We start from the raw sequence: 25,720 nt of genomic DNA on the forward strand, positions 1-25,720 counted from the left end.
GGGTTTAAAAGTGATTTCGGCGGAGAAATATATATATATATATATATATATATATATATATATATATATATACGCGCACACACACACATATATATAAACGTATTCTCCGTTGAGATATTGCAGCCGCTGCTGTGTCCAGGCCCAGGAGCCTTAGCACTGTGCTGTGATGTCACTCAATACCACTGACATCACTAGGTGTAAACAACATCTCTCCTTTGCTGTGTATGTGACTATGGAGCTGTTTGGTGATGTCGTCTATTATGGCCTTCATAGAAGCAACAGGAGATTGTTGCATCCATCTAGAACCCTCAGAACTACAGTGCTATGATGTCACTCACTTCCACAGGCCTTGCAGAGTGTAAACAACAACAACCCAGCTTTGTTGTGTATGTAACCATAGGGATTTGTGATGTCACCTAGAACCTTCACAGCAGCGACAGCTTTATGAGGAGCATCAGCACTGCTCTGCCTGAGCAGAACCATCACCGCCATAGGTTGTCAAATAACCCGGATTTAACCCACACAGGTAAGTCCAATGGGGTGCAGGCATGTCCTCTATGCTTACAGCTTCCCGTGGGTGTTGGTTTGATACCGTTTGGGGACAGCCAAGGAGGCATCTGCAGGCAACAAAGGTAGGTGTGTGCTTGTGTGTGTGTTTCCTATGCAGATCCTAAGCCCAGTGTCACATGCAAGTAGGAGGAGTAAGAAGGGTTCCTGGCAAATCCGGGTTATGGATTGCATTTAAAAAGGCCCCGTGGGAGTGCAATGGGCCCCTGTCTTGCTGCTTAGCAATAATGGTATGGGTTTAGGTTCTGCTGTGTGTACTGGTGGTTGACTGCCCCCCAGCCCAGAGTGTGCATGGAAAATTGTCTGGCAGCCTCCCTGACAGCAAGCAGTGATAGTGCCCATGAAGGGGACCTTGTTGGGCCCGCCCCTTTCACGGTTATCGCTTCTCGGCCTTTTGGCTAAGATCAAGTGTAGTATCTGTTCTTATCAGTTTAATATCTGATACGTCCCCTATCTGGGGACCATATATTAAATGGATTTTTGAGAACGGGGGCCGATTTCGAAGCTTGCTTCCGTCGCCCTATGCATTGACCCGATATGGCAGTATCTTCGGGTACAGTGCACCACCCCCTTACAGGGTTAAAAAGAAAGATTCCTACTTTCATTGCTACCTGCTTGCTGGCTAGCCAGCTAGCCAGCCCTGTGGGCCTTGCTGCTGCAGCCAAAAAACAAAAGGTGGTGCTGCTGCTGCTGCTTCTGCTGCTTCTGCTTGTGTCTGGCCGCTGTTGGAGCGTCCAGGCACAGGACTTCTGCTGCTGCTGACTAAATGGCCTCCTTAATTGGATCATTTGAGTAGCCAGCACACCTGTGCAGGTAGGGCATGACATGATAGGCAGCTGCCTTGATAGCGGGTGGGTGCTGAATGTTCCTAATTGACAAAATAAGATTAATGCTTATGAAGAAATATAAAATCTCATCCCTTCCCCAATATCGCGCCACACCCCTACCCCTTAATTCCCTGGTTGAACTTGATGGACATATGTCTTTTTTCGACCGTACTAACTATGTAACTATGTAACATAACATGGGGGGGGGGGGGTCTCCTGGCTGTTCACACAGGTGTGTCATTGCTGTACATTGACCATGCATTGCTTCTGTGGTATTGCAAAGGCAAAGACAAATGCTTCCAGCCATCCATTGCACTAATGGATTGGTCATCAGCTGGCTGTCTATGTCCCGCATCAATATAGACCAAAGTACAGAGGGTTAGGCTATGCTATTGTGCACCTACCTGATGCATCAGAAGGTGCGAGGCCCTTGCTAAATTCTGTGCACAGACTTTGAGATCTATACTTTAGACTGTATCTAAACCTGCTCCAACATGGACTGACATTCTGGCCTACTTTCAGCCGATGCGACTTGTCTGTCGCTGAACAGTCGCTTTTTATGTATTCAGCACCTATGTATAATGTTGTAAAAATGCTCTAGAAGCTAAAGTCGCAGAAATGTCACACATATTTGGCCTGCAACTTTCTGTGCGACAAATTCAGACAGGAAAAATCAGTATAAATCCTTAGAAAATTATCCCCCAGTGTCTCCATCTGCTGGCGGTATTGAATAAGCATTGCTGCACTGATGGGGTATGCATTAGACGAAAAAAAAGAAGAAAAAGAAGAATAATACGCCCAGAAAAGAGGCGAAAAGGAGAAAAACGTAAAAAAACGTGAAAAAAAAGTAAGAGGAAGAGAAGGGAAAAAAAGGTGGAAATGGGTTTAAAAGTGATTTCGGCGGAGAAATATATATATATATACGCGCACACACACACATATATATAAACGTATTCTCCGTTGAGATATTGCAGCCGCTGCTGTGTCCAGGCCCAGGAGCCTTAGCACTGTGCTGTGATGTCACTCAATACCACTGACATCACTAGGTGTAAACAACATCTCTCCTTTGCTGTGTATGTGACTATGGAGCTGTTTGGTGATGTCGTCTATTATGGCCTTCATAGAAGCAACAGGAGATTGTTGCATCCATCTAGAACCCTCAGAACTACAGTGCTATGATGTCACTCACTTCCACAGGCCTTGCAGAGTGTAAACAACAACAACCCAGCTTTGTTGTGTATGTAACCATAGGGATTTGTGATGTCACCTAGAACCTTCACAGCAGCGACAGCTTTATGAGGAGCATCAGCACTGCTCTGCCTGAGCAGAACCATCACCGCCATAGGTTGTCAAATAACCCGGATTTAACCCACACAGGTAAGTCCAATGGGGTGCAGGCATGTCCTCTATGCTTACAGCTTCCCGTGGGTGTTGGTTTGATACCGTTTGGGGACAGCCAAGGAGGCATCTGCAGGCAACAAAGGTAGGTGTGTGCTTGTGTGTGTGTTTCCTATGCAGATCCTAAGCCCAGTGTCACATGCAAGTAGGAGGAGTAAGAAGGGTTCCTGGCAAATCCGGGTTATGGATTGCATTTAAAAAGGCCCCGTGGGAGTGCAATGGGCCCCTGTCTTGCTGCTTAGCAATAATGGTATGGGTTTAGGTTCTGCTGTGTGTACTGGTGGTTGACTGCCCCCCAGCCCAGAGTGTGCATGGAAAATTGTCTGGCAGCCTCCCTGACAGCAAGCAGTGATAGTGCCCATGAAGGGGACCTTGTTGGGCCCGCCCCTTTCACGGTTATCGCTTCTCGGCCTTTTGGCTAAGATCAAGTGTAGTATCTGTTCTTATCAGTTTAATATCTGATACGTCCCCTATCTGGGGACCATATATTAAATGGATTTTTGAGAACGGGGGCCGATTTCAAAGCTTGCTTCCGTCGCCCTATGCATTGACCCGATATGGCAGTATCTTCGGGTACAGTGCACCACCCCCTTACAGGGTTAAAAAGAAAGATTCCTACTTTCATTGCTACCTGCTTGCTGGCTAGCCAGCTAGCCAGCCCTGTGGGCCTTGCTGCTGCAGCCAAAAAACAAAAGGTGGTGCTGCTGCTGCTGCTTCTGCTGCTTCTGCTTGTGTCTGGCCGCTGTTGGAGCGTCCAGGCACAGGACTTCTGCTGCTGCTGACTAAATGGCCTCCTTAATTGGATCATTTGAGTAGCCAGCACACCTGTGCAGGTAGGGCATGACATGATAGGCAGCTGCCTTGATAGCGGGTGGGTGCTGAATGTTCCTAATTGACAAAATAAGATTAATGCTTATGAAGAAATATAAAATCTCATCCCTTCCCCAATATCGCGCCACACCCCTACCCCTTAATTCCCTGGTTGAACTTGATGGACATATGTCTTTTTTCGACCGTACTAACTATGTAACTATGTAACATAACATGGGGGGGGGGGGGGGTCTCCTGGCTGTTCACACAGGTGTGTCATTGCTGTACATTGACCATGCATTGCTTCTGTGGTATTGCAAAGGCAAAGACAAATGCTTCCAGCCATCCATTGCACTAATGGATTGGTCATCAGCTGGCTGTCTATGTCCCGCATCAATATAGACCAAAGTACAGAGGGTTAGGCTATGCTATTGTGCACCTACCTGATGCATCAGAAGGTGCGAGGCCCTTGCTAAATTCTGTGCACAGACTTTGAGATCTATACTTTAGACTGTATCTAAACCTGCTCCAACATGGACTGACATTCTGGCCTACTTTCAGCCGATGCGACTTGTCTGTCGCTGAACAGTCGCTTTTTATGTATTCAGCACCTATGTATAATGTTGTAAAAATGCTCTAGAAGCTAAAGTCGCAGAAATGTCACACATATTTGGCCTGCAACTTTCTGTGCGACAAATTCAGACAGGAAAAATCAGTATAAATCCTTAGAAAATTATCCCCCAGTGTCTCCATCTGCTGGCGGTATTGAATAAGCATTGCTGCACTGATGGGGTATGCATTAGACGAAAAAAAAGAAGAAAAAGAAGAATAATACGCCCAGAAAAGAGGCGAAAAGGAGAAAAACGTAAAAAAACGTGAAAAAAAGTAAGAGGAAGAGAAGGGAAAAAAAGGTGGAAATGGGTTTAAAAGTGATTTCGGCGGAGAAATATATATATATATATATATATATATATATATATACGCGCACACACACACATATATATAAACGTATTCTCCGTTGAGATATTGCAGCCGCTGCTGTGTCCAGGCCCAGGAGCCTTAGCACTGTGCTGTGATGTCACTCAATACCACTGACATCACTAGGTGTAAACAACATCTCTCCTTTGCTGTGTATGTGACTATGGAGCTGTTTGGTGATGTTGTCTATTATGGCCTTCATAGAAGCAACAGGAGATTGTTGCATCCATCTAGAACCCTCAGAACTACAGTGCTATGATGTCACTCACTTCCACAGGCCTTGCAGAGTGTAAACAACAACAACCCAGCTTTGTTGTGTATGTAACCATAGGGATTTGTGATGTCACCTAGAACCTTCACAGCAGCGACAGCTTTATGAGGAGCATCAGCACTGCTCTGCCTGAGCAGAACCATCACCGCCATAGGTTGTCAAATAACCCGGATTTAACCCACACAGGTAAGTCCAATGGGGTGCAGGCATGTCCTCTATGCTTACAGCTTCCCGTGGGTGTTGGTTTGATACCGTTTGGGGACAGCCAAGGAGGCATCTGCAGGCAACAAAGGTAGGTGTGTGCTTGTGTGTGTGTTTCCTATGCAGATCCTAAGCCCAGTGTCACATGCAAGTAGGAGGAGTAAGAAGGGTTCCTGGCAAATCCGGGTTATGGATTGCATTTAAAAAGGCCCCGTGGGAGTGCAATGGGCCCCTGTCTTGCTGCTTAGCAATAATGGTATGGGTTTAGGTTCTGCTGTGTGTACTGGTGGTTGACTGCCCCCCAGCCCAGAGTGTGCATGGAAAATTGTCTGGCAGCCTCCCTGACAGCAAGCAGTGATAGTGCCCATGAAGGGGACCTTGTTGGGCCCGCCCCTTTCACGGTTATCGCTTCTCGGCCTTTTGGCTAAGATCAAGTGTAGTATCTGTTCTTATCAGTTTAATATCTGATACGTCCCCTATCTGGGGACCATATATTAAATGGATTTTTGAGAACGGGGGCCGATTTCGAAGCTTGCTTCCGTCGCCCTATGCATTGACCCGATATGGCAGTATCTTCGGGTACAGTGCACCACCCCCTTACAGGGTTAAAAAGAAAGATTCCTACTTTCATTGCTACCTGCTTGCTGGCTAGCCAGCTAGCCAGCCCTGTGGGCCTTGCTGCTGCAGCCAAAAAACAAAAGGTGGTGCTGCTGCTGCTGCTTCTGCTTGTGTCTGGCCGCTGTTGGAGCGTCCAGGCACAGGACTTCTGCTGCTGCTGACTAAATGGCCTCCTTAATTGGATCATTTGAGTAGCCAGCACACCTGTGCAGGTAGGGCATGACATGATAGGCAGCTGCCTTGATAGCGGGTGGGTGCTGAATGTTCCTAATTGACAAAATAAGATTAATGCTTATGAAGAAATATAAAATCTCATCCCTTCCCCAATATCGCGCCACACCCCTACCCCTTAATTCCCTGGTTGAACTTGATGGACATATGTCTTTTTTCGACCGTACTAACTATGTAACTATGTAACATAACATGGGGGGGGGGGGGGGTCTCCTGGCTGTTCACACAGGTGTGTCATTGCTGTACATTGACCATGCATTGCTTCTGTGGTATTGCAAAGGCAAAGACAAATGCTTCCAGCCATCCATTGCACTAATGGATTGGTCATCAGCTGGCTGTCTATGTCCCGCATCAATATAGACCAAAGTACAGAGGGTTAGGCTATGCTATTGTGCACCTACCTGATGCATCAGAAGGTGCGAGGCCCTTGCTAAATTCTGTGCACAGACTTTGAGATCTATACTTTAGACTGTATCTAAACCTGCTCCAACATGGACTGACATTCTGGCCTACTTTCAGCCGATGCGACTTGTCTGTCGCTGAACAGTCGCTTTTTATGTATTCAGCACCTATGTATAATGTTGTAAAAATGCTCTAGAAGCTAAAGTCGCAGAAATGTCACACATATTTGGCCTGCAACTTTCTGTGCGACAAATTCAGACAGGAAAAATCAGTATAAATCCTTAGAAAATTATCCCCCAGTGTCTCCATCTGCTGGCGGTATTGAATAAGCATTGCTGCACTGATGGGGTATGCATTAGACGAAAAAAAAGAAGAAAAAGAAGAATAATACGCCCAGAAAAGAGGCGAAAAGGAGAAAAACGTAAAAAAACGTGAAAAAAAAGTAAGAGGAAGAGAAGGGAAAAAAAGGTGGAAATGGGTTTAAAAGTGATTTCGGCGGAGAAATATATATATATATATATATATATATATATATATATACGCGCACACACACACATATATATAAACGTATTCTCCGTTGAGATATTGCAGCCGCTGCTGTGTCCAGGCCCAGGAGCCTTAGCACTGTGCTGTGATGTCACTCAATACCACTGACATCACTAGGTGTAAACAACATCTCTCCTTTGCTGTGTATGTGACTATGGAGCTGTTTGGTGATGTCGTCTATTATGGCCTTCATAGAAGCAACAGGAGATTGTTGCATCCATCTAGAACCCTCAGAACTACAGTGCTATGATGTCACTCACTTCCACAGGCCTTGCAGAGTGTAAACAACAACAACCCAGCTTTGTTGTGTATGTAACCATAGGGATTTGTGATGTCACCTAGAACCTTCACAGCAGCGACAGCTTTATGAGGAGCATCAGCACTGCTCTGCCTGAGCAGAACCATCACCGCCATAGGTTGTCAAATAACCCGGATTTAACCCACACAGGTAAGTCCAATGGGGTGCAGGCATGTCCTCTATGCTTACAGCTTCCCGTGGGTGTTGGTTTGATACCGTTTGGGGACAGCCAAGGAGGCATCTGCAGGCAACAAAGGTAGGTGTGTGCTTGTGTGTGTGTTTCCTATGCAGATCCTAAGCCCAGTGTCACATGCAAGTAGGAGGAGTAAGAAGGGTTCCTGGCAAATCCGGGTTATGGATTGCATTTAAAAAGGCCCCGTGGGAGTGCAATGGGCCCCTGTCTTGCTGCTTAGCAATAATGGTATGGGTTTAGGTTCTGCTGTGTGTACTGGTGGTTGACTGCCCCCCAGCCCAGAGTGTGCATGGAAAATTGTCTGGCAGCCTCCCTGACAGCAAGCAGTGATAGTGCCCATGAAGGGGACCTTGTTGGGCCCGCCCCTTTCACGGTTATCGCTTCTCGGCCTTTTGGCTAAGATCAAGTGTAGTATCTGTTCTTATCAGTTTAATATCTGATACGTCCCCTATCTGGGGACCATATATTAAATGGATTTTTGAGAACGGGGGCCGATTTCGAAGCTTGCTTCCGTCGCCCTATGCATTGACCCGATATGGCAGTATCTTCGGGTACAGTGCACCACCCCCTTACAGGGTTAAAAAGAAAGATTCCTACTTTCATTGCTACCTGCTTGCTGGCTAGCCAGCTAGCCAGCCCTGTGGGCCTTGCTGCTGCAGCCAAAAAACAAAAGGTGGTGCTGCTGCTGCTGCTTCTGCTTGTGTCTGGCCGCTGTTGGAGCGTCCAGGCACAGGACTTCTGCTGCTGCTGACTAAATGGCCTCCTTAATTGGATCATTTGAGTAGCCAGCACACCTGTGCAGGTAGGGCATGACATGATAGGCAGCTGCCTTGATAGCGGGTGGGTGCTGAATGTTCCTAATTGACAAAATAAGATTAATGCTTATGAAGAAATATAAAATCTCATCCCTTCCCCAATATCGCGCCACACCCCTACCCCTTAATTCCCTGGTTGAACTTGATGGACATATGTCTTTTTTCGACCGTACTAACTATGTAACTATGTAACATAACATGGGGGGGGGGGGGGGGGGTCTCCTGGCTGTTCACACAGGTGTGTCATTGCTGTACATTGACCATGCATTGCTTCTGTGGTATTGCAAAGGCAAAGACAAATGCTTCCAGCCATCCATTGCACTAATGGATTGGTCATCAGCTGGCTGTCTATGTCCCGCATCAATATAGACCAAAGTACAGAGGGTTAGGCTATGCTATTGTGCACCTACCTGATGCATCAGAAGGTGCGAGGCCCTTGCTAAATTCTGTGCACAGACTTTGAGATCTATACTTTAGACTGTATCTAAACCTGCTCCAACATGGACTGACATTCTGGCCTACTTTCAGCCGATGCGACTTGTCTGTCGCTGAACAGTCGCTTTTTATGTATTCAGCACCTATGTATAATGTTGTAAAAATGCTCTAGAAGCTAAAGTCGCAGAAATGTCACACATATTTGGCCTGCAACTTTCTGTGCGACAAATTCAGACAGGAAAAATCAGTATAAATCCTTAGAAAATTATCCCCCAGTGTCTCCATCTGCTGGCGGTATTGAATAAGCATTGCTGCACTGATGGGGTATGCATTAGACGAAAAAAAAGAAGAAAAAGAAGAATAATACGCCCAGAAAAGAGGCGAAAAGGAGAAAAACGTAAAAAAACGTGAAAAAAAAGTAAGAGGAAGAGAAGGGAAAAAAAGGTGGAAATGGGTTTAAAAGTGATTTCGGCGGAGAAATATTATATATATATATATATATATATATATATATATATATATACGCGCACACACACACATATATATAAACGTATTCTCCGTTGAGATATTGCAGCGCTGCTGTGTCCAGGCCCAGGAGCCTTAGCACTGTGCTGTGATGTCACTCAATACCACTGACATCACTAGGTGTAAACAACATCTCTCCTTTGCTGTGTATGTGACTATGGAGCTGTTTGGTGATGTCGTCTATTATGGCCTTCATAGAAGCAACAGGAGATTGTTGCATCCATCTAGAACCCTCAGAACTACAGTGCTATGATGTCACTCACTTCCACAGGCCTTGCAGAGTGTAAACAACAACAACCCAGCTTTGTTGTGTATGTAACCATAGGGATTTGTGATGTCACCTAGAACCTTCACAGCAGCGACAGCTTTATGAGGAGCATCAGCACTGCTCTGCCTGAGCAGAACCATCACCGCCATAGGTTGTCAAATAACCCGGATTTAACCCACACAGGTAAGTCCAATGGGGTGCAGGCATGTCCTCTATGCTTACAGCTTCCCGTGGGTGTTGGTTTGATACCGTTTGGGGACAGCCAAGGAGGCATCTGCAGGCAACAAAGGTAGGTGTGTGCTTGTGTGTGTGTTTCCTATGCAGATCCTAAGCCCAGTGTCACATGCAAGTAGGAGGAGTAAGAAGGGTTCCTGGCAAATCCGGGTTATGGATTGCATTTAAAAAGGCCCCGTGGGAGTGCAATGGGCCCCTGTCTTGCTGCTTAGCAATAATGGTATGGGTTTAGGTTCTGCTGTGTGTACTGGTGGTTGACTGCCCCCCAGCCCAGAGTGTGCATGGAAAATTGTCTGGCAGCCTCCCTGACAGCAAGCAGTGATAGTGCCCATGAAGGGGACCTTGTTGGGCCCGCCCCTTTCACGGTTATCGCTTCTCGGCCTTTTGGCTAAGATCAAGTGTAGTATCTGTTCTTATCAGTTTAATATCTGATACGTCCCCTATCTGGGGACCATATATTAAATGGATTTTTGAGAACGGGGGCCGATTTCGAAGCTTGCTTCCGTCGCCCTATGCATTGACCCGATATGGCAGTATCTTCGGGTACAGTGCACCACCCCCTTACAGGGTTAAAAAGAAAGATTCCTACTTTCATTGCTACCTGCTTGCTGGCTAGCCAGCTAGCCAGCCCTGTGGGCCTTGCTGCTGCAGCCAAAAAACAAAAGGTGGTGCTGCTGCTGCTGCTTCTGCTGCTTCTGCTTGTGTCTGGCCGCTGTTGGAGCGTCCAGGCACAGGACTTCTGCTGCTGCTGACTAAATGGCCTCCTTAATTGGATCATTTGAGTAGCCAGCACACCTGTGCAGGTAGGGCATGACATGATAGGCAGCTGCCTTGATAGCGGGTTGGTGCTGAATGTTCCTAATTGACAAAATAAGATTAATGCTTATGAAGAAATATAAAATCTCATCCCTTCCCCAATATCGCGCCACACCCCTACCCCTTAATTCCCTGGTTGAACTTGATGGACATATGTCTTTTTTCGACCGTACTAACTATGTAACTATGTAACATAACATGGGGGGGGGGGGGGGTCTCCTGGCTGTTCACACAGGTGTGTCATTGCTGTACATTGACCATGCATTGCTTCTGTGGTATTGCAAAGGCAAAGACAAATGCTTCCAGCCATCCATTGCACTAATGGATTGGTCATCAGCTGGCTGTCTATGTCCCGCATCAATATAGACCAAAGTACAGAGGGTTAGGCTATGCTATTGTGCACCTACCTGATGCATCAGAAGGTGCGAGGCCCTTGCTAAATTCTGTGCACAGACTTTGAGATCTATACTTTAGACTGTATCTAAACCTGCTCCAACATGGACTGACATTCTGGCCTACTTTCAGCCGATGCGACTTGTCTGTCGCTGAACAGTCGCTTTTTATGTATTCAGCACCTATGTATAATGTTGTAAAAATGCTCTAGAAGCTAAAGTCGCAGAAATGTCACACATATTTGGCCTGCAACTTTCTGTGCGACAAATTCAGACAGGAAAAATCAGTATAAATCCTTAGAAAATTATCCCCCAGTGTCTCCATCTGCTGGCGGTATTGAATAAGCATTGCTGCACTGATGGGGTATGCATTAGACGAAAAAAAAGAAGAAAAAGAAGAATAATACGCCCACAAAAGAGGCGAAAAGGAGAAAAACGTAAAAAAACGTGAAAAAAAAGTAAGAGGAAGAGAAGGGAAAAAAAGGTGGAAATGGGTTTAAAAGTGATTTCGGCGGAGAAATATATATATATATATATATATATATATATATATATATATATACGCGCACACACACACATATATATAAACGTATTCTCCGTTGAGATATTGCAGCCGCTGCTGTGTCCAGGCCCAGGAGCCTTAGCACTGTGCTGTGATGTCACTCAATACCACTGACATCACTAGGTGTAAACAACATCTCTCCTTTGCTGTGTATGTGACTATGGAGCTGTTTGGTGATGTCGTCTATTATGGCCTTCATAGAAGCAACAGGAGATTGTTGCATCCATCTAGAACCCTCAGAACTACAGTGCTATGATGTCACTCACTTCCACAGGCCTTGCAGAGTGTAAACAACAACAACCCAGCTTTGTTGTGTATGTAACCATAGGGATTTGTGATGTCACCTAGAACCTTCACAGCAGCGACAGCTTTATGAGGAGCATCAGCACTGCTCTGCCTGAGCAGAACCATCACCGCCATAGGTTGTCAAATAACCCGGATTTAACCCACACAGGTAAGTCCAATGGGGTGCAGGCATGTCCTCTATGCTTACAGCTTCCCGTGGGTGTTGGTTTGATACCGTTTGGGGACAGCCAAGGAGGCATCTGCAGGCAACAAAGGTAGGTGTGTGCTTGTGTGTGTGTTTCCTATGCAGATCCTAAGCCCAGTGTCACATGCAAGTAGGAGGAGTAAGAAGGGTTCCTGGCAAATCCGGGTTATGGATTGCATTTAAAAAGGCCCCGTGGGAGTGCAATGGGCCCCTGTCTTGCTGCTTAGCAATAATGGTATGGGTTTAGGTTCTGCTGTGTGTACTGGTGGTTGACTGCCCCCCAGCCCAGAGTGTGCATGGAAAATTGTCTGGCAGCCTCCCTGACAGCAAGCAGTGATAGTGCCCATGAAGGGGACCTTGTTGGGCCCGCCCCTTTCACGGTTATCGCTTCTCGGCCTTTTGGCTAAGATCAAGTGTAGTATCTGTTCTTATCAGTTTAATATCTGATACGTCCCCTATCTGGGGACCATATATTAAATGGATTTTTGAGAACGGGGGCCGATTTCGAAGCTTGCTTCCGTCGCCCTATGCATTGACCCGATATGGCAGTATCTTCGGGTACAGTGCACCACCCCCTTACAGGGTTAAAAAGAAAGATTCCTACTTTCATTGCTACCTGCTTGCTGGCTAGCCAGCTAGCCAGCCCTGTGGGCCTTGCTGCTGCAGCCAAAAAACAAAAGGTGGTGCTGCTGCTGCTGCTTCTGCTGCTTCTGCTTGTGTCTGGCCGCTGTTGGAGCGTCCAGGCACAGGACTTCTGCTGCTGCTGACTAAATGGCCTCCTTAATTGGATCATTTGAGTAGCCAGCACACCTGTGCAGGTAGGGCATGACATGATAGGCAGCTGCCTTGATAGCGGGTGGGTGCTGAATGTTCCTAATTGACAAAATAAGATTAATGCTTATGAAGAAATATAAAATCTCATCCCTTCCCCAATATCGCGCCACACCCCTACCCCTTAATTCCCTGGTTGAACTTGATGGACATATGTCTTTTTTCGACCGTACTAACTATGTAACTATGTAACATAACATGGGGGGGGGGGGGGGGGGGGGGGTCTCCTGGCTGTTCACACAGGTGTGTCATTGCTGTACATTGACCATGCATTGCTTCTGTGGTATTGCAAAGGCAAAGACAAATGCTTCCAGCCATCCATTGCACTAATGGATTGGTCATCAGCTGGCTGTCTATGTCCCGCATCAATATAGACCAAAGTACAGAGGGTTAGGCTATGCTATTGTGCACCTACCTGATGCATCAGAAGGTGCGAGGCCCTTGCTAAATTCTGTGCACAGACTTTGAGATCTATACTTTAGACTGTATCTAAACCTGCTCCAACATGGACTGACATTCTGGCCTACTTTCAGCCGATGCGACTTGTCTGTCGCTGAACAGTCGCTTTTTATGTATTCAGCACCTATGTATAATGTTGTAAAAATGCTCTAGAAGCTAAAGTCGCAGAAATGTCACACATATTTGGCCTGCAACTTTCTGTGCGACAAATTCAGACAGGAAAAATCAGTATAAATCCTTAGAAAATTATCCCCCAGTGTCTCCATCTGCTGGCGGTATTGAATAAGCATTGCTGCACTGATGGGGTATGCATTAGACGAAAAAAAAGAAGAAAAAGAAGAATAATACGCCCAGAAAAGAGGCGAAAAGGAGAAAAACGTAAAAAAACGTGAAAAAAAAGTAAGAGGAAGAGAAGGGAAAAAAAGGTGGAAATGGGTTTAAAAGTGATTTCGGCGGAGAAATATATATATATATATATATATATATATATATATATATATACGCGCACACACACACATATATATAAACGTATTCTCCGTTGAGATATTGCAGCCGCTGCTGTGTCCAGGCCCAGGAGCCTTAGCACTGTGCTGTGATGTCACTCAATACCACTGACATCACTAGGTGTAAACAACATCTCTCCTTTGCTGTGTATGTGACTATGGAGCTGTTTGGTGATGTCGTCTATTATGGCCTTCATAGAAGCAACAGGAGATTGTTGCATCCATCTAGAACCCTCAGAACTACAGTGCTATGATGTCACTCACTTCCACAGGCCTTGCAGAGTGTAAACAACAACAACCCAGCTTTGTTGTGTATGTAACCATAGGGATTTGTGATGTCACCTAGAACCTTCACAGCAGCGACAGCTTTATGAGGAGCATCAGCACTGCTCTGCCTGAGCAGAACCATCACCGCCATAGGTTGTCAAATAACCCGGATTTAACCCACACAGGTAAGTCCAATGGGGTGCAGGCATGTCCTCTATGCTTACAGCTTCCCGTGGGTGTTGGTTTGATACCGTTTGGGGACAGCCAAGGAGGCATCTGCAGGCAACAAAGGTAGGTGTGTGCTTGTGTGTGTGTTTCCTATGCAGATCCTAAGCCCAGTGTCACATGCAAGTAGGAGGAGTAAGAAGGGTTCCTGGCAAATCCGGGTTATGGATTGCATTTAAAAAGGCCCCGTGGGAGTGCAATGGGCCCCTGTCTTGCTGCTTAGCAATAATGGTATGGGTTTAGGTTCTGCTGTGTGTACTGGTGGTTGACTGCCCCCCAGCCCAGAGTGTGCATGGAAAATTGTCTGGCAGCCTCCCTGACAGCAAGCAGTGATAGTGCCCATGAAGGGGACCTTGTTGGGCCCGCCCCTTTCACGGTTATCGCTTCTCGGCCTTTTGGCTAAGATCAAGTGTAGTATCTGTTCTTATCAGTTTAATATCTGATACGTCCCCTATCTGGGGACCATATATTAAATGGATTTTTGAGAACGGGGGCCGATTTCGAAGCTTGCTTCCGTCGCCCTATGCATTGACCCGATATGGCAGTATCTTCGGGTACAGTGCACCACCCCCTTACAGGGTTAAAAAGAAAGATTCCTACTTTCATTGCTACCTGCTTGCTGGCTAGCCAGCTAGCCAGCCCTGTGGGCCTTGCTGCTGCAGCCAAAAAACAAAAGGTGGTGCTGCTGCTGCTGCTTCTGCTGCTTCTGCTTGTGTCTGGCCGCTGTTGGAGCGTCCAGGCACAGGACTTCTGCTGCTGCTGACTAAATGGCCTCCTTAATTGGATCATTTGAGTAGCCAGCACACCTGTGCAGGTAGGGCATGACATGATAGGCAGCTGCCTTGATAGCGGGTGGGTGCTGAATGTTCCTAATTGACAAAATAAGATTAATGCTTATGAAGAAATATAAAATCTCATCCCTTCCCCAATATCGCGCCACACCCCTACCCCTTAATTCCCTGGTTGAACTTGATGGACATATGTCTTTTTTCGACCGTACTAACTATGTAACTATGTAACATAACATGGGGGGGGGGGGGGGGGGTCTCCTGGCTGTTCACACAGGTGTGTCATTGCTGTACATTGACCATGCATTGCTTCTGTGGTATTGCAAAGGCAAAGACAAATGCTTCCAGCCATCCATTGCACTAATGGATTGGTCATCAGCTGGCTGTCTATGTCCCGCATCAATATAGACCAAAGTACAGAGGGTTAGGCTATGCTATTGTGCACCTACCTGATGCATCAGAAGGTGCGAGGCCCTTGCTAAATTCTGTGCACAGACTTTGAGATCTATACTTTAGACTGTATCTAAACCTGCTCCAACATGGACTGACATTCTGGCCTACTTTCAGCCGATGCGACTTGTCTGTCGCTGAACAGTCGCTTTTTATGTATTCAGCACCTATGTATAATGTTGTAAAAATGCTCTAGAAGCTAAAGTCGCAGAAATGTCACACATATTTGGCCTGCAACTTTCTGTGCGACAAATTCAGACAGGAAAAATCAGTATAAATCCTTAGAAAATTATCCCCCAGTGTCTCCATCTGCTGGCGGTATTGAATAAGCATTGCTGCACTGATGGGGTATGCATTAGACGAAAAAAAAGAAGAAAAAGAAGAATAATACGCCCATAAAAGAGGCGAAAAGGAGAAAAACGTAAAAAAACGTGAAAAAAAAGTAAGAGGAAGAGAAGGGAAAAAAAGGTGGAAATGGGTTTAAAAGTGATTTCGGCGGAGAAATATATATATATATATATATATATATATATATATATATATATACGCGCACACACACACATATATATAAACGTATTCTCCGTTGAGATATTGCAGCCGCTGCTGTGTCCAGGCCCAGGAGCCTTAGCACTGTGCTGTGATGTCACTCAATACCACTGACATCACTAGGTGTAAACAACATCTCTCCTTTGCTGTGTATGTGACTATGGAGCTGTTTGGTGATGTCGTCTATTATGGCCTTCATAGAAGCAACAGGAGATTGTTGCATCCATCTAGAACCCTCAGAACTACAGTGCTATGATGTCACTCACTTCCACAGGCCTTGCAGAGTGTAAACAACAACAACCCAGCTTTGTTGTGTATGTAACCATAGGGATTTGTGATGTCACCTAGAACCTTCACAGCAGCGACAGCTTTATGAGGAGCATCAGCACTGCTCTGCCTGAGCAGAACCATCACCGCCATAGGTTGTCAAATAACCCGGATTTAACCCACACAGGTAAGTCCAATGGGGTGCAGGCATGTCCTCTATGCTTACAGCTTCCCGTGGGTGTTGGTTTGATACCGTTTGGGGACAGCCAAGGAGGCATCTGCAGGCAACAAAGGTAGGTGTGTGCTTGTGTGTGTGTTTCCTATGCAGATCCTAAGCCCAGTGTCACATGCAAGTAGGAGGAGTAAGAAGGGTTCCTGGCAAATCCGGGTTATGGATTGCATTTAAAAAGGCCCCGTGGGAGTGCAATGGGCCCCTGTCTTGCTGCTTAGCAATAATGGTATGGGTTTAGGTTCTGCTGTGTGTACTGGTGGTTGACTGCCCCCCAGCCCAGAGTGTGCATGGAAAATTGTCTGGCAGCCTCCCTGACAGCAAGCAGTGATAGTGCCCATGAAGGGGACCTTGTTGGGCCCGCCCCTTTCACGGTTATCGCTTCTCGGCCTTTTGGCTAAGATCAAGTGTAGTATCTGTTCTTATCAGTTTAATATCTGATACGTCCCCTATCTGGGGACCATATATTAAATGGATTTTTGAGAACGGGGCCGATTTCGAAGCTTGCTTCCGTCGCCCTATGCATTGACCCGATATGGCAGTATCTTCGGGTACAGTGCACCACCCCCTTACAGGGTTAAAAAGAAAGATTCCTACTTTCATTGCTACCTGCTTGCTGGCTAGCCAGCTAGCCAGCCCTGTGGGCCTTGCTGCTGCAGCCAAAAAACAAAAGGTGGTGCTGCTGCTGCTGCTTCTGCTGCTTCTGCTTGTGTCTGGCCGCTGTTGGAGCGTCCAGGCACAGGACTTCTGCTGCTGCTGACTAAATGGCCTCCTTAATTGGATCATTTGAGTAGCCAGCACACCTGTGCAGGTAGGGCATGACATGATAGGCAGCTGCCTTGATAGCGGGTGGGTGCTGAATGTTCCTAATTGACAAAATAAGATTAATGCTTATGAAGAAATATAAAATCTCATCCCTTCCCCAATATCGCGCCACACCCCTACCCCTTAATTCCCTGGTTGAACTTGATGGACATATGTCTTTTTTCGACCGTACTAACTATGTAACTATGTAACATAACATGGGGGGGGGGGGGGGGGGTCTCCTGGCTGTTCACACAGGTGTGTCATTGCTGTACATTGACCATGCATTGCTTCTGTGGTATTGCAAAGGCAAAGACAAATGCTTCCAGCCATCCATTGCACTAATGGATTGGTCATCAGCTGGCTGTCTATGTCCCGCATCAATATAGACCAAAGTACAGAGGGTTAGGCTATGCTATTGTGCACCTACCTGATGCATCAGAAGGTGCGAGGCCCTTGCTAAATTCTGTGCACAGACTTTGAGATCTATACTTTAGACTGTATCTAAACCTGCTCCAACATGGACTGACATTCTGGCCTACTTTCAGCCGATGCGACTTGTCTGTCGCTGAACAGTCGCTTTTTATGTATTCAGCACCTATGTATAATGTTGTAAAAATGCTCTAGAAGCTAAAGTCGCAGAAATGTCACACATATTTGGCCTGCAACTTTCTGTGCGACAAATTCAGACAGGAAAAATCAGTATAAATCCTTAGAAAATTATCCCCCAGTGTCTCCATCTGCTGGCGGTATTGAATAAGCATTGCTGCACTGATGGGGTATGCATTAGACGAAAAAAAAGAAGAAAAAGAAGAATAATACGCCCAGAAAAGAGGCGAAAAGGAGAAAAACGTAAAAAAACGTGAAAAAAAAGTAAGAGGAAGAGAAGGGAAAAAAAGGTGGAAATGGGTTTAAAAGTGATTTCGGCGGAGAAATATATATATATATATATATATATATATATATATATATATATATATATACGCGCACACACACACATATATATAAACGTATTCTCCGTTGAGATATTGCAGCCGCTGCTGTGTCCAGGCCCAGGAGCCTTAGCACTGTGCTGTGATGTCACTCAATACCACTGACATCACTAGGTGTAAACAACATCTCTCCTTTGCTGTGTATGTGACTATGGAGCTGTTTGGTGATGTCGTCTATTATGGCCTTCATAGAAGCAACAGGAGATTGTTGCATCCATCTAGAACCCTCAGAACTACAGTGCTATGATGTCACTCACTTCCACAGGCCTTGCAGAGTGTAAACAACAACAACCCAGCTTTGTTGTGTATGTAACCATAGGGATTTGTGATGTCACCTAGAACCTTCACAGCAGCGACAGCTTTATGAGGAGCATCAGCACTGCTCTGCCTGAGCAGAACCATCACCGCCATAGGTTGTCAAATAACCCGGATTTAACCCACACAGGTAAGTCCAATGGGGTGCAGGCATGTCCTCTATGCTTACAGCTTCCCGTGGGTGTTGGTTTGATACCGTTTGGGGACAGCCAAGGAGGCATCTGCAGGCAACAAAGGTAGGTGTGTGCTTGTGTGTGTGTTTCCTATGCAGATCCTAAGCCCAGTGTCACATGCAAGTAGGAGGAGTAAGAAGGGTTCCTGGCAAATCCGGGTTATGGATTGCATTTAAAAAGGCCCCGTGGGAGTGCAATGGGCCCCTGTCTTGCTGCTTAGCAATAATGGTATGGGTTTAGGTTCTGCTGTGTGTACTGGTGGTTGACTGCCCCCCAGCCCAGAGTGTGCATGGAAAATTGTCTGGCAGCCTCCCTGACAGCAAGCAGTGATAGTGCCCATGAAGGGGACCTTGTTGGGCCCGCCCCTTTCACGGTTATCGCTTCTCGGCCTTTTGGCTAAGATCAAGTGTAGTATCTGTTCTTATCAGTTTAATATCTGATACGTCCCCTATCTGGGGACCATATATTAAATGGATTTTTGAGAACGGGGGCCGATTTCGAAGCTTGCTTCCGTCACCCTATGCATTGACCCGATATGGCAGTATCTTCGGGTACAGTGCACCACCCCCTTACAGGGTTAAAAAGAAAGATTCCTACTTTCATTGCTACCTGCTTGCTGGCTAGCCAGCTAGCCAGCCCTGTGGGCCTTGCTGCTGCAGCCAAAAAACAAAAGGTGGTGCTGCTGCTGCTGCTTCTGCTGCTTCTGCTTGTGTCTGGCCGCTGTTGGAGCGTCCAGGCACAGGACTTCTGCTGCTGCTGACTAAATGGCCTCCTTAATTGGATCATTTGAGTAGCCAGCACACCTGTGCAGGTAGGGCATGACATGATAGGCAGCTGCCTTGATAGCGGGTGGGTGCTGAATGTTCCTAATTGACAAAATAAGATTAATGCTTATGAAGAAATATAAAATCTCATCCCTTCCCCAATATCGCGCCACACCCCTACCCCTTAATTCCCTGGTTGAACTTGATGGACATATGTGTTTTTTCGACCGTACTAACTATGTAACTATGTAACATAACATGGGGGGGGGGGGGGGGTCTCCTGGCTGTTCACACAGGTGTGTCATTGCTGTACATTGACCATGCATTGCTTCTGTGGTATTGCAAAGGCAAAGACAAATGCTTCCAGCCATCCATTGCACTAATGGATTGGTCATCAGCTGGCTGTCTATGTCCCGCATCAATATAGACCAAAGTACAGAGGGTTAGGCTATGCTATTGTGCACCTACCTGATGCATCAGAAGGTGCGAGGCCCTTGCTAAATTCTGTGCACAGACTTTGAGATCTATACTTTAGACTGTATCTAAACCTGCTCCAACATGGACTGACATTCTGGCCTACTTTCAGCCGATGCGACTTGTCTGTCGCTGAACAGTCGCTTTTTATGTATTCAGCACCTATGTATAATGTTGTAAAAATGCTCTAGAAGCTAAAGTCGCAGAAATGTCACACATATTTGGCCTGCAACTTTCTGTGCGACAAATTCAGACAGGAAAAATCAGTATAAATCCTTAGAAAATTATCCCCCAGTGTCTCCATCTGCTGGCGGTATTGAATAAGCATTGCTGCACTGATGGGGTATGCATTAGACGAAAAAAAAGAAGAAAAAGAAGAATAATACGCCCAGAAAAGAGGCGAAAAGGAGAAAAACGTAAAAAAACGTGAAAAAAAAGTAAGAGGAAGAGAAGGGAAAAAAAGGTGGAAATGGGTTTAAAAGTGATTTCGGCGGAGAAATATATATATATATATATATATATATATATATATATATACGCGCACACACACACATATATATAAACGTATTCTCCGTTGAGATATTGCAGCCGCTGCTGTGTCCAGGCCCAGGAGCCTTAGCACTGTGCTGTGATGTCACTCAATACCACTGACATCACTAGGTGTAAACAACATCTCTCCTTTGCTGTGTATGTGACTATGGAGCTGTTTGGTGATGTCGTCTATTATGGCCTTCATAGAAGCAACAGGAGATTGTTGCATCCATCTAGAACCCTCAGAACTACAGTGCTATGATGTCACTCACTTCCACAGGCCTTGCAGAGTGTAAACAACAACAACCCAGCTTTGTTGTGTATGTAACCATAGGGATTTGTGATGTCACCTAGAACCTTCACAGCAGCGACAGCTTTATGAGGAGCATCAGCACTGCTCTGCCTGAGCAGAACCATCACCGCCATAGGTTGTCAAATAACCCGGATTTAACCCACACAGGTAAGTCCAATGGGGTGCAGGCATGTCCTCTATGCTTACAGCTTCCCGTGGGTGTTGGTTTGATACCGTTTGGGGACAGCCAAGGAGGCATCTGCAGGCAACAAAGGTAGGTGTGTGCTTGTGTGTGTGTTTCCTATGCAGATCCTAAGCCCAGTGTCACATGCAAGTAGGAGGAGTAAGAAGGGTTCCTGGCAAATCCGGGTTATGGATTGCATTTAAAAAGGCCCCGTGGGAGTGCAATGGGCCCCTGTCTTGCTGCTTAGCAATAATGGTATGGGTTTAGGTTCTGCTGTGTGTACTGGTGGTTGACTGCCCCCCAGCCCAGAGTGTGCATGGAAAATTGTCTGGCAGCCTCCCTGACAGCAAGCAGTGATAGTGCCCATGAAGGGGACCTTGTTGGGCCCGCCCCTTTCACGGTTATCGCTTCTCGGCCTTTTGGCTAAGATCAAGTGTAGTATCTGTTCTTATCAGTTTAATATCTGATACGTCCCCTATCTGGGGACCATATATTAAATGGATTTTTGAGAACGGGGGCCGATTTCGAAGCTTGCTTCCGTCGCCCTATGCATTGACCCGATATGGCAGTATCTTCGGGTACAGTGCACCACCCCCTTACAGGGTTAAAAAGAAAGATTCCTACTTTCATTGCTACCTGCTTGCTGGCTAGCCAGCTAGCCAGCCCTGTGGGCCTTGCTGCTGCAGCCAAAAAACAAAAGGTGGTGCTGCTGCTGCTGCTTCTGCTGCTTCTGCTTGTGTCTGGCCGCTGTTGGAGCGTCCAGGCACAGGACTTCTGCTGCTGCTGACTAAATGGCCTCCTTAATTGGATCATTTGAGTAGCCAGCACACCTGTGCAGGTAGGGCATGACATGATAGGCAGCTGCCTTGATAGCGGGTGGGTGCTGAATGTTCCTAATTGACAAAATAAGATTAATGCTTATGAAGAAATATAAAATCTCATCCCTTCCCCAATATCGCGCCACACCCCTACCCCTTAATTCCCTGGTTGAACTTGATGGACATATGTCTTTTTTCGACCGTACTAACTATGTAACTATGTAACATAACATGGGGGGGGGGGGGGGGGTCTCCTGGCTGTTCACACAGGTGTGTCATTGCTGTACATTGACCATGCATTGCTTCTGTGGTATTGCAAAGGCAAAGACAAATGCTTCCAGCCATCCATTGCACTAATGGATTGGTCATCAGCTGGCTGTCTATGTCCCGCATCAATATAGACCAAAGTACAGAGGGTTAGGCTATGCTATTGTGCACCTACCTGATGCATCAGAAGGTGCGAGGCCCTTGCTAAATTCTGTGCACAGACTTTGAGATCTATACTTTAGACTGTATCTAAACCTGCTCCAACATGGACTGACATTCTGGCCTACTTTCAGCCGATGCGACTTGTCTGTCGCTGAACAGTCGCTTTTTATGTATTCAGCACCTATGTATAATGTTGTAAAAATGCTCTAGAAGCTAAAGTCGCAGAAATGTCACACATATTTGGCCTGCAACTTTCTGTGCGACAAATTCAGACAGGAAAAATCAGTATAAATCCTTAGAAAATTATCCCCCAGTGTCTCCATCTGCTGGCGGTATTGAATAAGCATTGCTGCACTGATGGGGTATGCATTAGACGAAAAAAAAGAAGAAAAAGAAGAATAATACGCCCAGAAAAGAGGCGAAAAGGAGAAAAACGTAAAAAAACGTGAAAAAAAAGTAAGAGGAAGAGAAGGGAAAAAAAGGTGGAAATGGGTTTAAAAGTGATTTCGGCGGAGAAATATATATATATATATATATATATATATATATATATATATACGCGCACACACACACATATATATAAACGTATTCTCCGTTGAGATATTGCAGCCGCTGCTGTGTCCAGGCCCAGGAGCCTTAGCACTGTGCTGTGATGTCACTCAATACCACTGACATCACTAGGTGTAAACAACATCTCTCCTTTGCTGTGTATGTGACTATGGAGCTGTTTGGTGATGTCGTCTATTATGGCCTTCATAGAAGCAACAGGAGATTGTTGCATCCATCTAGAACCCTCAGAACTACAGTGCTATGATGTCACTCACTTCCACAGGCCTTGCAGAGTGTAAACAACAACAACCCAGCTTTGTTGTGTATGTAACCATAGGGATTTGTGATGTCACCTAGAACCTTCACAGCAGCGACAGCTTTATGAGGAGCATCAGCACTGCTCTGCCTGAGCAGAACCATCACCGCCATAGGTTGTCAAATAACCCGGATTTAACCCACACAGGTAAGTCCAATGGGGTGCAGGCATGTCCTCTATGCTTACAGCTTCCCGTGGGTGTTGGTTTGATACCGTTTGGGGACAGCCAAGGAGGCATCTGCAGGCAACAAAGGTAGGTGTGTGCTTGTGTGTGTGTTTCCTATGCAGATCCTAAGCCCAGTGTCACATGCAAGTAGGAGGAGTAAGAAGGGTTCCTGGCAAATCCGGGTTATGGATTGCATTTAAAAAGGCCCCGTGGGAGTGCAATGGGCCCCTGTCTTGCTGCTTAGCAATAATGGTATGGGTTTAGGTTCTGCTGTGTGTACTGGTGGTTGACTGCCCCCCAGCCCAGAGTGTGCATGGAAAATTGTCTGGCAGCCTCCCTGACAGCAAGCAGTGATAGTGCCCATGAAGGGGACCTTGTTGGGCCCGCCCCTTTCACGGTTATCGCTTCTCGGCCTTTTGGCTAAGATCAAGTGTAGTATCTGTTCTTATCAGTTTAATATCTGATACGTCCCCTATCTGGGGACCATATATTAAATGGATTTTTGAGAACGGGGGCCGATTTCGAAGCTTGCTTCCGTCGCCCTATGCATTGACCCGATATGGCAGTATCTTCGGGTACAGTGCACCACCCCCTTACAGGGTTAAAAAGAAAGATTCCTACTTTCATTGCTACCTGCTTGCTGGCTAGCCAGCTAGCCAGCCCTGTGGGCCTTGCTGCTGCAGCCAAAAAACAAAAGGTGGTGCTGCTGCTGCTGCTTCTGCTGCTTCTGCTTGTGTCTGGCCGCTGTTGGAGCGTCCAGGCACAGGACTTCTGCTGCTGCTGACTAAATGGCCTCCTTAATTGGATCATTTGAGTAGCCAGCACACCTGTGCAGGTAGGGCATGACATGATAGGCAGCTGCCTTGATAGCGGGTGGGTGCTGAATGTTCCTAATTGACAAAATAAGATTAATGCTTATGAAGAAATATAAAATCTCATCCCTTCCCCAATATCGCGCCACACCCCTACCCCTTAATTCCCTGGTTGAACTTGATGGACATATGTCTTTTTTCGACCGTACTAACTATGTAACTATGTAACATAACATGGGGGGGGGGGGGGGTCTCCTGGCTGTTCACACAGGTGTGTCATTGCTGTACATTGACCATGCATTGCTTCTGTGGTATTGCAAAGGCAAAGACAAATGCTTCCAGCCATCCATTGCACTAATGGATTGGTCATCAGCTGGCTGTCTATGTCCCGCATCAATATAGACCAAAGTACAGAGGGTTAGGCTATGCTATTGTGCACCTACCTGATGCATCAGAAGGTGCGAGGCCCTTGCTAAATTCTGTGCACAGACTTTGAGATCTATACTTTAGACTGTATCTAAACCTGCTCCAACATGGACTGACATTCTGGCCTACTTTCAGCCGATGCGACTTGTCTGTCGCTGAACAGTCGCTTTTTATGTATTCAGCACCTATGTATAATGTTGTAAAAATGCTCTAGAAGCTAAAGTCGCAGAAATGTCACACATATTTGGCCTGCAACTTTCTGTGCGACAAATTCAGACAGGAAAAATCAGTATAAATCCTTAGAAAATTATCCCCCAGTGTCTCCATCTGCTGGCGGTATTGAATAAGCATTGCTGCACTGATGGGGTATGCATTAGACGAAAAAAAAGAAGAAAAAGAAGAATAATACGCCCAGAAAAGAGGCGAAAAGGAGAAAAACGTAAAAAAACGTGAAAAAAAAGTAAGAGGAAGAGAAGGGAAAAAAAGGTGGAAATGGGTTTAAAAGTGATTTCGGCGGAGAAATATATATATATATATATATATATATATATATATATATATATATATATACGCGCACACACACACATATATATAAACGTATTCTCCGTTGAGATATTGCAGCCGCTGCTGTGTCCAGGCCCAGGAGCCTTAGCACTGTGCTGTGATGTCACTCAATACCACTGACATCACTAGGTGTAAACAACATCTCTCCTTTGCTGTGTATGTGACTATGGAGCTGTTTGGTGATGTCGTCTATTATGGCCTTCATAGAAGCAACAGGAGATTGTTGCATCCATCTAGAACCCTCAGAACTACAGTGCTATGATGTCACTCACTTCCACAGGCCTTGCAGAGTGTAAACAACAACAACCCAGCTTTGTTGTGTATGTAACCATAGGGATTTGTGATGTCACCTAGAACCTTCACAGCAGCGACAGCTTTATGAGGAGCATCAGCACTGCTCTGCCTGAGCAGAACCATCACCGCCATAGGTTGTCAAATAACCCGGATTTAACCCACACAGGTAAGTCCAATGGGGTGCAGGCATGTCCTCTATGCTTACAGCTTCCCGTGGGTGTTGGTTTGATACCGTTTGGGGACAGCCAAGGAGGCATCTGCAGGCAACAAAGGTAGGTGTGTGCTTGTGTGTGTGTTTCCTATGCAGATCCTAAGCCCAGTGTCACATGCAAGTAGGAGGAGTAAGAAGGGTTCCTGGCAAATCCGGGTTATGGA

General features: G+C 46.1%; 11 non-coding genes across 11 annotated transcripts; all 11 read left to right on the forward strand.

Moving 5' to 3' along the window:
• Window positions 1-945: 945 nt before the first annotated feature.
• Window positions 946-1,136, forward strand: LOC130337574 (U2 spliceosomal RNA). Its single transcript, XR_008878432.1, has one exon. It is a non-coding gene; the product is annotated as a U2 spliceosomal RNA (small nuclear RNA).
• A 2,054-nt stretch (window positions 1,137-3,190) lies between these two features.
• On the forward strand, window positions 3,191-3,381 carry LOC130337616 (U2 spliceosomal RNA). Its single transcript, XR_008878471.1, has one exon. It is a non-coding gene; the product is annotated as a U2 spliceosomal RNA (small nuclear RNA).
• A 2,075-nt stretch (window positions 3,382-5,456) lies between these two features.
• On the forward strand, window positions 5,457-5,647 carry LOC130337575 (U2 spliceosomal RNA). Its single transcript, XR_008878433.1, has one exon. It is a non-coding gene; the product is annotated as a U2 spliceosomal RNA (small nuclear RNA).
• Window positions 5,648-7,716: 2,069 nt separating this feature from the next.
• LOC130337576 (U2 spliceosomal RNA) lies at window positions 7,717-7,907 on the forward strand. The gene has a single exon (XR_008878434.1). It is a non-coding gene; the product is annotated as a U2 spliceosomal RNA (small nuclear RNA).
• A 2,078-nt stretch (window positions 7,908-9,985) lies between these two features.
• Window positions 9,986-10,176, forward strand: LOC130337578 (U2 spliceosomal RNA). Its single transcript, XR_008878436.1, has one exon. It is a non-coding gene; the product is annotated as a U2 spliceosomal RNA (small nuclear RNA).
• Window positions 10,177-12,260: 2,084 nt separating this feature from the next.
• LOC130337580 (U2 spliceosomal RNA) lies at window positions 12,261-12,451 on the forward strand. The gene has a single exon (XR_008878437.1). It is a non-coding gene; the product is annotated as a U2 spliceosomal RNA (small nuclear RNA).
• Window positions 12,452-14,541: 2,090 nt separating this feature from the next.
• On the forward strand, window positions 14,542-14,732 carry LOC130337581 (U2 spliceosomal RNA). The gene has a single exon (XR_008878438.1). It is a non-coding gene; the product is annotated as a U2 spliceosomal RNA (small nuclear RNA).
• A 2,087-nt stretch (window positions 14,733-16,819) lies between these two features.
• On the forward strand, window positions 16,820-17,009 carry LOC130337611 (U2 spliceosomal RNA). The gene has a single exon (XR_008878467.1). It is a non-coding gene; the product is annotated as a U2 spliceosomal RNA (small nuclear RNA).
• Window positions 17,010-19,102: 2,093 nt separating this feature from the next.
• LOC130337615 (U2 spliceosomal RNA) lies at window positions 19,103-19,293 on the forward strand. The gene has a single exon (XR_008878470.1). It is a non-coding gene; the product is annotated as a U2 spliceosomal RNA (small nuclear RNA).
• A 2,081-nt stretch (window positions 19,294-21,374) lies between these two features.
• On the forward strand, window positions 21,375-21,565 carry LOC130337582 (U2 spliceosomal RNA). The gene has a single exon (XR_008878439.1). It is a non-coding gene; the product is annotated as a U2 spliceosomal RNA (small nuclear RNA).
• A 2,084-nt stretch (window positions 21,566-23,649) lies between these two features.
• On the forward strand, window positions 23,650-23,840 carry LOC130337583 (U2 spliceosomal RNA). The gene has a single exon (XR_008878440.1). It is a non-coding gene; the product is annotated as a U2 spliceosomal RNA (small nuclear RNA).
• Window positions 23,841-25,720: the final 1,880 nt, after the last annotated feature.

Source organism: Hyla sarda, unplaced genomic scaffold, assembly GCF_029499605.1.
Source record: "Hyla sarda isolate aHylSar1 unplaced genomic scaffold, aHylSar1.hap1 scaffold_502, whole genome shotgun sequence".
Classification (NCBI taxonomy): Eukaryota; Metazoa; Chordata; class Amphibia; order Anura; family Hylidae; genus Hyla; species Hyla sarda.